A 12,580-nucleotide genomic window follows, 5' to 3' on the forward strand; every position below is an offset into this window, starting at 1 on the left:
GATTTAGTGGCTTTATCAAAACGGATGTTCCAACTTCTCGAAGCTTATTTAAACCCATAAAAGGATCGCTTTAGCTTGCATACCTTGGAACCATCTTGGGATTCAAAACCCCTAGGTTGTTCCATGAAAATGTTTTCTTCAATGTATCCATTGAGAAAAGCTGTTTTGACATCCATCTGCCAAATCTCATAATCATAGTATGCAGCTATTGCTAATAAAATCCTAATTGATTTAAGCATGGCAACAGGCGATAAAGTCTCCTCATAGTCGACTCCTTGCCTTTGGCGAAACCCTTTCGCTACTAGCCTTGCCTTATAGGTCTCTACCTTTCCATCAGAACCAATTTTCTTCTTGAAAACCCATTTGTTCCCTATAGGTACAATACCTTCAGGTGGCTCAACAAGATCCCAAACTTGATTCTTATACATGGAATCAATCTCGGATTTCATAGCATCAATCCATTTTGAAGAGTCTATATCTGATATAGCTTCTTCATAGCTAAGTGGATCATCTCCAAGATCTACTTCTTCATGAATAGACAACTCTTGTTCTTCTTCATAAAGAAAACCATATCTCACTGGTGGGTGAGATACCCTGGTTGTTCTACGAGCAACAGCTGTAGATGTTTCATCAACGGGTATAGGTTGACTAGATGGATCTATATCCATCTGATCTATTGGTTGGTCAGAATTCTCCAATTCTAACTCTATTTGCCTTCCTTTGCCTCCTTCTTGAACAAACTGTTGTTCAAGAAATGTGGCATCTCTACTTATCACAACCTTTTGTGAAGTAGGCAAATAAAAATAATATCCAAAACTATCTTTTGGATATCCAACAAATCGACCTTTTTCTGATCTGGTCTCCAATTTATCAGTTTTCAGCTTTTTGATATAAGCTGGACAACCCCAAATCTTAACATGCTTAAGACTTGGTTTTCTTCCATGCCATATCTCATAAGGTGTAGAAGAAACTGATTTTGATGGAATCTTATTCAGAATATACAAAGCTGATTCTAATGCAAATCCCAAAAGAAGATTGGCATATCAGTATAGCTCATCATACTACGTACCATATCCAATAGAGTACGATTTCTCCTTTCAGATACACCATCCAGCTGTGGCGTTCCTGGAGGAGTCAGCTGAGAAACAATGCCATGCTCTCTCAAGTATTCATCAAATTCAGTACTCAAATATTCACCTCCACGATCTGATCGAAGAGCTTTAATACTCTTTCCTGTTTAATTTTCTACTTCAGATTTAAATTCTTTAAACTTTTCAAAGGATTCATGTTTGTATTTCATCAAATACAAATACCCAAACCTTGATTTATCATCAGTAAAGGTAATAAAATAATGAAAACCCCCTCTAGCCATTTCTTTAAATAGACCACATAGATCACTATGTATTAGTTCCAAAATATTTTCAACTCTTAGCCCTTGTCCAACAAAGGATGATCTAGTCATTTTGCCCTGAAGGCAAGATTCACAAGTTGGAGTAGGCACAGAGCCCAATAAGGATAGAATCCCCATTTTCTCCAGTTTTGCAATCCTATCTTCTGCAACATGACATAACCTTAAGTGCCAAATATATTTTGAACTTGAGTTGGTTTTCACCATGGCATTGCATTCTTTTAGATCACTTGCATTTAATTTTTGTTTGTCATTATTATCCAAATAATAAAGACCATCATTCATATAACCCGAACCATCATATTTATTTTCAAAATAAATATTGCAAACATCATCTGTGAACTGAAATTCATAGCCATTTCTAGTCAAACTAGATATAGAAATGATGTTCTTAAAAGCATCAGGTACATATAAAATATTATCGAAACACAAAACATGTCCAAACATGTAAAAAGATTTAGATCCTATGGCTAAAGCTTTAACAGTTGAGCTATTGCCGATCTGGACTCTAATATCTTGAGAACGCAAGTTGCTACTATTTGCTAGTTCCTGCATATCATTAGAAATGTGAGAACTGGCACCAGTATCTAAAACCCAAGCTGTAGATGAACTATGAGTATCATCAGAATCTAAATAACAAGATATGGACATACCTTCCGAAGGTGTATCCTTCTTGTCCTTCAGAGAAGCAAGATACTCTGGGTAGTTCCTTTTCTAGTGCCCATCCTTTTGGCAGTGGAAACACTTTCCTTTGCCTCCATCAGCTTTAGTCTTCCTTTTCTGTTTAGCTATTTTCTTGGAAGGACCAGCAATCTGAGGCTTCTTTTTCTTATTGCCCTTCTTCTTATTGGACTTTCCAGCAGAAGAAGATGCAATCAAAGCTACCTCTTTTCCTTTATTGCCCGGTACATTCTTTTAGGCAATAACCAGCATGTTGAGTAAACCAGCTAAAGTGCATTCCTATTTAGTCATATGGAAATTTGTCACAAAATTCCCAAAAGACTCAGGAAAGGACTGAAGGATCAAATCCGTCTATAGTTGGAAATCCATGTTGAAGTCAAGATGTTCCAACTGCTCAATCAGCCGAATCATCTTGTGGACATGATCCCCAACATTCTGTCCCTCAGACATCCTCATACGAAATAGCTGTCTAGATATCTCATACCTAGCATTCCTGCTGTGCTCACCATACAACTCTTGTAGGTGAAGGAGGATCTCACTCGCACTCAACATGATCTCATGATGCTTTTGTAACTCATTACTCATGGAAGCAAGCATGTAACACGTAGCTCACATATCGTGCTCCTTCCACTTATCCAAAGTTTCATGTTCCTCTTATGTGGCCTCTAGAGGTAAGGGACCAGGAACATTTGAATCTAAAACATATCCTATATGTTCAAGGTTCAGGAAAAGTTTCAAATTTCTTAGCTAATCAGACAGATTAGGTCCTGTCAACCTATTGCGATCAAGTATGCTTGCAAGGATATTGGATGGTAGTGGTTGTTCTGTGCTCATTTTTATCAGAAAATTAACTACAGAAAATAACAAGATTAATTAGTAAATGTATCATGTAATTAACTAAAATGATTATGGTCTTTTAATCAAATTGGTCCTCCCACTAACTTTGCGAATCCTACACTTCCAAAGTAGAAAACGGAAATCCTAGTTGGATGGATTTCTAGTGGGTGATTGAATTCTTATAATTCTATTGATCATCCTCAGGTACATCCATTATTGGAATTACAATAAACTATAAGTGAGCAACTCCTTGCCCATCACATCTTATGTGAGGTTCAATCCTTTACCTAGCCCCTAATGCTGAAAATCTCAGGTACATCCATTATTGACTTATCTTGCATTAGTTAAGTTGATCCCATTGAGCCATTAATTATGCAAATAATTTTAATGTCCTCAAGTACATCCAATATTGGCTGCCAAACTATTTACATATTTACAACATCTCATGCTTAATAATTATTCTTAAGAAAATCTCTTAAATTAATTGCATCTTATGCAAATATTTAAAATTTCTTAAAATAATAGCTCCAACGGAGGGCCTATATTATAATTACTTTAATTATAGCATTTCCAACTTAATCATTTGTTTGGAAGATTTTATGGTCATTCTAATTACTATTAAGGTCTCACTTTGCACATTATCCAATTAGCATGCATATATCATATAATAGCATACATTCCCATACATCTCATGCATTCATGGATAAGCAATAAATATGGTATGATCATGGACTTTCTAAGGGATTCAATTCTGAGCCACCAAGAATTGAATCAGGGCATTCCTATGTGCATTTCATTCATTCATTTTACAAGAGTTGCTGAAGGAGTACATAATCAACACTTGATCTTGAATTCCTCCCACTAGTCCCACTAATGCTCTTGACCTCCTTGAACTTCTTGCAATCCAATATTACATAGTAATCCTTAGCATACCAAGGCGAATTTAGAAGAACTTAAATAAATGAAAATACAATCCAAAAATTATTATAAATTTAATAATACATGCCCAAAATAAATTAAAATAAATTAATTAATTTACAATCCCAAAGAAACATAAAAGAAATAAATCCAATCACATTGGTCTTTTATAGTCCATGATCATCCATCATGCATATCACTATTTAACAATTAAATAAAACATACATACTTAAATTAAATTGAATATCTCACATTCAACTTAAAAATCCAGATTTGAATATGATTCAAATAAATTTAAAAATTCATATTTGAATCTCATTCAAACAAATTTAAAAATTCAGATTTGAATCACATTCAAACAACTTTAAAAATTTAGATTTGAATCACATTCAAACATTTTTAAAAAAATCAGGTTTGAATCACATTCAAACATTTTTTAAAAAATCAGATCTGAATTTTATTCAATCAATTTTAAAAAATCAGATTTAAATATGATTCAAACAACTTTAAAAATTCATATTTGAATCACATTCAAACAACTTTTAAAATTCAGATTTGAATCACATTCAAATAATTTTTAAAATTCTGATTTGAATCATAATTTAATTGTGTGATGCAAATTCTAATTAAACAATTTAATTAGACATAAAATGGATCTTAGATCATACAACAATTGCACATTCACCATCCATTTACCTTTGCACACCATTGTGGTGCATCAACCATGCGCACCATGGTTTTCATCATTTGTGCCGCCACCTTGGCTTTGCAACCAGCAATGAACTTTTGATCTCATAATCAAACATACAATTAAATCATATAAACATCAATCTAAATGGCATATATAGTGGCTCTGATACCAATTGAAGGAACGGAAGCGTGAAAAACACAAGTTTATACCATTGAATTCAAAAATTTTCACCTAGGGTCACATGCATCATGCAAGATTTATTTTTATCTATTTGATTTCAATGAAAAACAACATATTAAAACTCTTTTAATATGTTTTTGTATCTGTATTTGCCATTTAAGATTTCAAAATTAATCAGATTAATTTTAGAACCCTAGATTAAATCAAGAACGATTACACTAACCTCTTGATGCACTGCAGCGTGTCCGCGCCTTTGAGATTCGTTTTCAGGACACCAGATGTTGTCCCTCTAGCTTGCCACACCAAGAACACCTATGGCAGCCCTTGAACAGCTTCTAAAGATTTTTCTATTAATTAGAAATTCAAGTTCTGCCTTTTAAGAGATTAGAGATGTAAACAGAAAACTAGAAATAATTTTTAGTGTTCTTAATTCACGAGATTGATGGCTAATCTCTTTGAATTGATAAGAGATGAAGAAAAATAGATGGAGAGCTTCAAAATGGCATGACAAAGGAGAGGAGTGGCTGCTGGTTATTTTTTATTTTCATAACTACACTTAAATAGCTAGGTTAACACATTAAACCCTTGCCACATGTCACCCTTTGATTAGCTCTAGGTTTAAGTGACCCAATCACATTGTGCCAAGTGTCTAACCTATATTTAATCTTGATTTTAATCATCTTACATGATTAAAAAACATTTGGCAAGTTTATGTGTAATCCTATGTGTCACCATCTCATGGTGCCACGTGTCACACTGTGAAATGACCAAAATGCCCCTGTGTCTTAATTGTGAGTTCTTAACCCAAAATAATTATTTTTCTTCTTCTAATTAATTTATATCAAATATAAATTAATTAATTAATATCTATTAATTAATTTCTCATTAATTAAATTCATATTTAAACACTTTAAATATAAATTTAATTTATACTACACATCCAATAATCTAGATTTGGTTTCAAGTCATGCTAGGGACTTTGCAATTTAATTGCAAACCAAACCTATTTAATTAATCAATTAAACTCTTTAATTAATTAATTAAATCATATTTAAATAGGTAATAACTTGTGTATGTGTGTGACTTACTAGGCTCATCACTAATTAGCAATGAGACATGATATCAACTCTTAATATCATCAGAACTCTTTCTTACCATAAATGATTTCTCTAAATCATTTTATGCACCTCATAGACCATGGTTAACACCTAGCATAGCATGCCATGGCCACCCAATTAGTAATAAGGTTTACCTTAAATGAACCTATAATCATATGTTACCATGCACTAGAATCTCTCTGTTACAAAATCCCAACTCAAGCTGGAGTCATGGTTTATGTCAAACTCCATTTGCTATAAATATTATGTTCTCTTTTAATTCCAGTTTTTGATTAAAAAGATTTTCTCATCAGAAACTCTTTTCTGAATAAATCTATCTGTCCTGGCCAGGAACTTGAAACATCAAGAACAATTAAATGAACATAGGATTTTATCTCTATTTACTTAGAGGAACAGATTCCATCTTGATCAACACCTACCTCCATATATAACTAGTAGGAGCCAACAGATGCCCATATACCCATACATAGTACAAGTATGAAAGCAGTATCAAACTCAAACTACCTATATACAAGATAACTGTGCTATCTCAGGTCTAAAGATTATATGCACTGATATGATTTATGACAAAACATTGACAAGAGTAAACTCCATGTGCTTGTCATAAGTATCACTAGTTCGGCCTACTTATCATTTATAAGTGCCTATCATGTTTGTTATATGGCATGAGACTCATCATTCCATCTTATTTATATCTCATATAAATAACTTGAGAACAAATATGAATACAATCTTTCTGGATAAGTCATGTCCTTATTATGAAGTATCCTCGATTGTGAACCTATTTATGATACTTTGTGCTAGAAATATTGTCACTCATATTCTTAACAACTTAAGAATAATATTTCTAACAAAATATCAATGGACCTTTTCTATTACACATAAATATATTATGTAAACGGAAAAGTGGAAATGCCTTTTATTAATAAAAATATGTACAAGATACATACTAAATGATATGCTCTAGGGCATACTACTAACATCTTTTGGGAGCAAAAAGAAGAGGAAAACAAGAGCTTAAGCAAGTGGGAAAATCTCCCTCCTTTGAGGTTAGTGACCCAACCATAAATTTTTCTTTAAATTCATGTTAAGAACTTTGAATATGTGTAAATTGCAAAGAAAAATTGTTGAATACCATTGGGATGGAAACCCTTGATTTTTGGTAGCCACGGTAAGGGTTTGATTGTGTTGAGTTTAATGAAATTAAAAGACTATCATGGCTGCCCATAATATGTATTTACTAAGTGGATTGAAGAAATGCAATGAAAATGCATGAAGGGTAATGTGTGAGTTAGGGTTTGTGGTGGAAAAATGGGATTTTGACCATTTGATGATGAAAATAGGTTTCAATGGTCAATTAGTTACCATTTAGTTCTGTTTAAATTAAAAATGAAGTGTGTTGAGTAATGGGATTGGGTTTGGTGTGGCTGCCATGAAAGTGACCTACAGAATGGAGTGAAGTGCAGAATTAGACTTGAGTCCAGCAGGTTTGGGCAGCCATAACTTAAATTGTAGAGGTTCAATTGGTGCAAGGCCAATTGGACATGAAACTAGACACATAATGGCACAACTTTGGTGAAGAAACCATACCCATAAAACCAAACTAAGGGGACCAAAAGCTGGCCCTAATCCGGGTGACCTGTAGTCTGTTTCTGCAGAATGATTAAATGAACAGTCCATAACTCAATGTAGAAAGGTCCAATTGACCTGAAATTTTACCAGCAACAATCTGAGATATAGACCAACAACTTTCATGAAGGAACCTACCCAAATTATGACCAGAACCTATCCAACAAGTGAGTTGCAGTCACTGTTCACTGCACTGTAGATATGGTCAGTTCAGAAAAATTTTAATTCTGCTCAATTAATATTAAGCTTAGAAATTGTTTTGGCAACCAAAACCAACAAGTTTAAAATGCAAATTGTGGTATGTTGGTGATATTAGAACCAATGTACCTATTGCCTATGCAAAAGTCAACATTTTGGTTGACTAATGAAGTGAATAGTAACACCAAAACTTGAAATTCATAAATTATAAAACTTAAAAGTGTAAAATGTCCTAGTATACCTAACAAGATTGGTTTGGATAGCTTGGCATGCCAATAAAGTTCTGTTAGCAGTACTGCATATGGCTTCATGCCTGTGTTTCATGGCTCCTATGCCATTCTGTGACATAATAGCCTTTGGCTATGTTATTTGAGTTGATATACTTGGGTTTTAACCCTGACAATTCTTACAGCTTATTAGTTGTTCTATTGCACACCGGGAGACACAATGTGACCAATGGTGTGATAGTCCGAGGTACTTAGTACCCAGTACCAATTTACCCGTTTATTCAATCCAGTTAATTAGTATGGGTTACTCGGTCAATGTTAAAGAACCTTACCAAAATTTTAATTGAATAATAATGCAAATAATATCAGAAGTTAAGTCTACCAAAAATTGTAAACACGCATTCTGCATCTTTGTTTTATCATATTTAATTTAATTTTATTTTATTTTATATTGTCACTACTAAGCAGAATTGCTTAGCGCGTCGCTTTTGCCACACACAAGTACTGGAGTCCTAGCTGGGGAGCCCAGCAGACATCAGACGGGGTGAGTCTTCAGAGCTGCATCAGGAGTCCAGAGTCACCTCACATCTGCACTGCATATGGTAGGACATTAGGACTATAGGTAGCCCTTTTGTATTTTGCATTTTGTATTGGTTTGTATTGTAATTATAAACTCCTGTAATTATGTATTAATGTAAATATATGAAATTTCATATTATTGAGGTTTTCTGTATTATGTATGTTGAAAAAAATGAAATGTTGAGAATTATTGTGAATATGCTTCAAATGATGAAGTGAACAAAAAAGTTTTGAAAATAGTATTGTGATTTGAGATTTGGAGATTGAGTTGAATGTGTATAATGGAGTTTGGATTTGGAAATTATTTTGGAAGTGTTTTTAAACAGGTTCAGAATAACTATTTTTCCAATTTACAGCCGGCACTCTGCCAGATTTTCTATAAAATTTACGGATAAATTCATATTTATCAAAATTAAAAATAAATGAATTATAAAGGGATAAATTGTAATAGAAACATAAATTGGTGCTCCGGCACACTAAGTGGCATAACTTGCTCGGCTACACTGTAGACGGTTAAGGGGTGTCACATTTAGTGGTATCAGAGCATCAGTTTAGGCGTTTCTGGGCCTAGATAGAGTGCATACCATTGCATTGCATTTGTAAGTGTTCAGGTGACGCTGATGTAGATCTGTTTGTTTTCTTATTTTGAATAATATATGGATCCTGCTTCGTAATGAGCAGTTGATGAAGAGGTAGAGTCATGCTCCACCAAGGGCTGAGTCTGGGGGCAGGGGAGAATCTGCTCCATCCGCAGCTGAGGCACATGCCTAACCTCAGTTTGCACTATTTCAACAAATGACCTAGTTTTACCGGCAAATGATGGGGGCAATTCCACCACCACAACCACAGCCACAACCTCCACCAGCACCAAACAAATCTCATTTGGAGAAATTGAGGAAGCATGGGGCTGTGGACTTCTTTGGGAAGAGGGAAGATGATCCCATGGCCATAGAAAATTAGTTGGATAGAACCATCGAGTCTTTGAAATACTAAATTGCACCCCAGCGAGAACACGGTGGGTCTTTGTGTCCCTGCCGAGGATTATGCATATCGGTGGTGGGACACAGAACCGGTGAGGTGCAACTGAGCGGATCACACGGGAATTCTTCCTCACAGAGTTCAGGAAGAAATATATTAGCAAAGTGTATTTAGAAGAGCGAAGAAGGGAATTTATCAGTTTGAGACAGAGACAGTTGTCAGTGGTTGAGTATGAGCGTGAGTTTGTCAGACTGAGCCAGTATGGGAGGGAGATAGTCCCTACAGAGGCAGAGAGGTGCAGACGGTTTGAAGAAGGGCTCAATGACAACATCAAAGTCATGATCACAGTACTAGAGATCACAGATTTTTCTAAACTGGTAGATGCAGCATCAAAAGTGGAAAGGGTCAGAATCAATGAACAAAATATAAGGGAAAGACAACAGAAGAGGGGTCCGGGTCAATCCAGTACATTTTCTACTCCCAGTAAGAAGAGTAAGGGTCCTCCTGCTTAGATTTTAGGACCACCACCGGGTCAGGGTCAGTTTCAAGGGCCCAGACCACAGTTCACACCTAAGAGAAGCCAGTCCACACCATTAGTGGGCAGCTCTCCAGGGACGGTGTTTAGGGGACCAGCCCCTGCATCTTCTGCTTGTCAGTACTGTCAGAAGTGGCACAAAGGGGATTGTTGGCGAGTGACTGGTGCATGCTTATGGTGTGGATTGACAGAACACCAGATCAAGAATTGTCCGAAGAGGACTACTACAGTTGCTCCAACACAAACTGACAGACCTGCTTCTGCACCACAAAGGGGTAGGAAGCCTGGTAAACCTGAGGTAGCTGGTCCATCACTGAGGCCTACATCCGAGTCAGCTGAGAGGCCAGACACTAGAATACCAGCCAGGGCCTATGCTATCAGAGCCAAGGAGGAGCAAGATGCCCCGGATGTCATCAGGGGTACGTTTTTCCTCTACAACACTTCTGTACATGCATTGGTGGATCCAGGATCCACTCATTCCTACATTTGCATCAAACTACCCATAGAGAGGGGAGTTCCAGTAGAGGAGAGTGATCAAGACATTCTGGTCACAAATCCACTAGGCCACAGTGTGGTAGTGAATAAAGTGTATAAGGGTTGCCCGTTGAGGATTCAAGGGTATGAATTCTCGGCAGACCTAATTGAGTTGCCCTTCCACGAGTTTGATGTGATTTTGGGTATGCACTGGTTATCACGTCATCAGGAAATAGTTGATTGCAAATTGAAGAGAATTTCTCTGAAAACTTCTGAGGGTAATGAGATCACTATTGTGGGTGAAAGGACAGATTTCCTATCCAATGTTATCTCAGCCACAGTTGCAAGAAGATTGATGAGAAAAGGTTGTGAAGCTTACCTAGCACACATAGTTGATACTAGACAAGTAAAGCCAACCCTGTGTAATATACCGACAATAAGAGACTTCCCAGATGTATTTCCTGAAGAGTTGCCTAGTTTACCACCAGAAAGGGAAGTCGAGTTTGCTATTGAGGTAATGCCGGGTACAACACCCATTTCTATTGCTCCTTATAGGATGACACCCACTGAATTGAGGGAGTTGAAAAGTCAGTTGCAAGAGTTGCTTGATAAGGGGTTCATACGCCCCAGTGTGTCACCATGGGAAGCTCCGGTGCTGTTTGTGAAGAAGAAGGATGGAACTTTGAGATTGTGCATTGATTACTGACAGTTGAATAGAGTAATTGTGAAGAATAAATATCCATTGCCCAGAATTGATGATCTGTTTGATCAGTTGAAGGGAGCCGGTGTATTTTCAAAAATTGATCTCAGATCAGGGTATCATCAATTGAGGGTAAAGGATGTAGATGTGCCAAAAACTGCATTCAGAACCCGGTATGGGCACTATGAATTTCTAGTGATGCCGTTTGGGTTAACAAATGCACCAGCAGCATTTATGGACCTTATGAACCGTATCTTCCATCCATATCTAGATCGATTTATAGTGGTCTTTATTGATGATATTCTGGTATATTCCAAGACCAGGGAAGAACATGATGAACATTTGAGGATTGTTTTGCAAACCTTGGGAGAAAAGAAGCTATATGCTAAGTTGTCCAAGTGTGACTTCTGGATGAGTGAGATCTCTTTCCTTGGACACATAGTATCAGCTGAGGGGATTAGAGTGGATCCCAAAAAGATAGAAGCAGTGATAGAATGGAAGTCTCCCAGAAATACAACAGAGGTCAGAAGTTTCTTGGGGCTAGCTGGGTATTACAGAAGATTTGTGAAGGGGTTCTCTCTTATAGCTGCTCCAATGACCAAGTTATTGCACAAGAATGTGAAATTTGGCTGGAACGACAAGTGCCAAGCCAGTTTTGAGAGGCTGAAGGCTTTGTTGACAGAAGCACCAGTGTTAACACAGCCAGTGTCAGAAAAAGACTTTGTGGTCTACAGTGATGCCTCACATAATGGGCTAGGGTGTGTATTGATGCAAGAGGGGAAAGTGGTCGCCTATGCTTCCAGGCAGTCAAGGCCACATGAACAGAACTACCCTACACATGACCTAGAGTTAGCAGCAATTATTTTCGCACTGAAGATATGGAGGCATTATTTATATGGTGAAAAATGCTACATCTATACGGACCACAAGAGCCTAAAATACTTGCCAACCCAGAAGGAGCTCAACCTTAGGCAGAGGCGATGGATTGAGTTCCTGAAGGACTATGATTGTGTGATTGATTACCATCCTGAGAAGGCAAATGTAGTTGCTGATGCTTTAAGCAGGAAGTCCATCACAGCTTTAAGAACACTAAATGCTTGTCTGTCCTTAGCTCAAGATGGAGCTATTTTGGCTGAGTTACAAGTGAGGCCAACCCTGCTACAGTAGATACAAGATGGGTAGAGGGTAGATGAAAAACTAATGGCCATTGTAGGAAAAATTCCTGAGCGGAAGGAAACTGAATATGAGTTGAAAGTAGATGGGTGTCTGTACTATAGAGGAAGAGTGTGTGTACCAGATAATGGGGAACTGAAGACTAGTATTCTGAAGGAAGCACACACTAGTATTTATGCTATGCACCCGGGGAGCATAAAAATGTATAATGATTTGAAGCCTCATTATTGGTGGCTTGGTATGAAGAGGGATAT

This window comes from Hevea brasiliensis, chromosome 1 (assembly GCF_030052815.1).
Source record: "Hevea brasiliensis isolate MT/VB/25A 57/8 chromosome 1, ASM3005281v1, whole genome shotgun sequence".
NCBI classification, from domain to species: domain Eukaryota; kingdom Viridiplantae; phylum Streptophyta; class Magnoliopsida; order Malpighiales; family Euphorbiaceae; genus Hevea; species Hevea brasiliensis.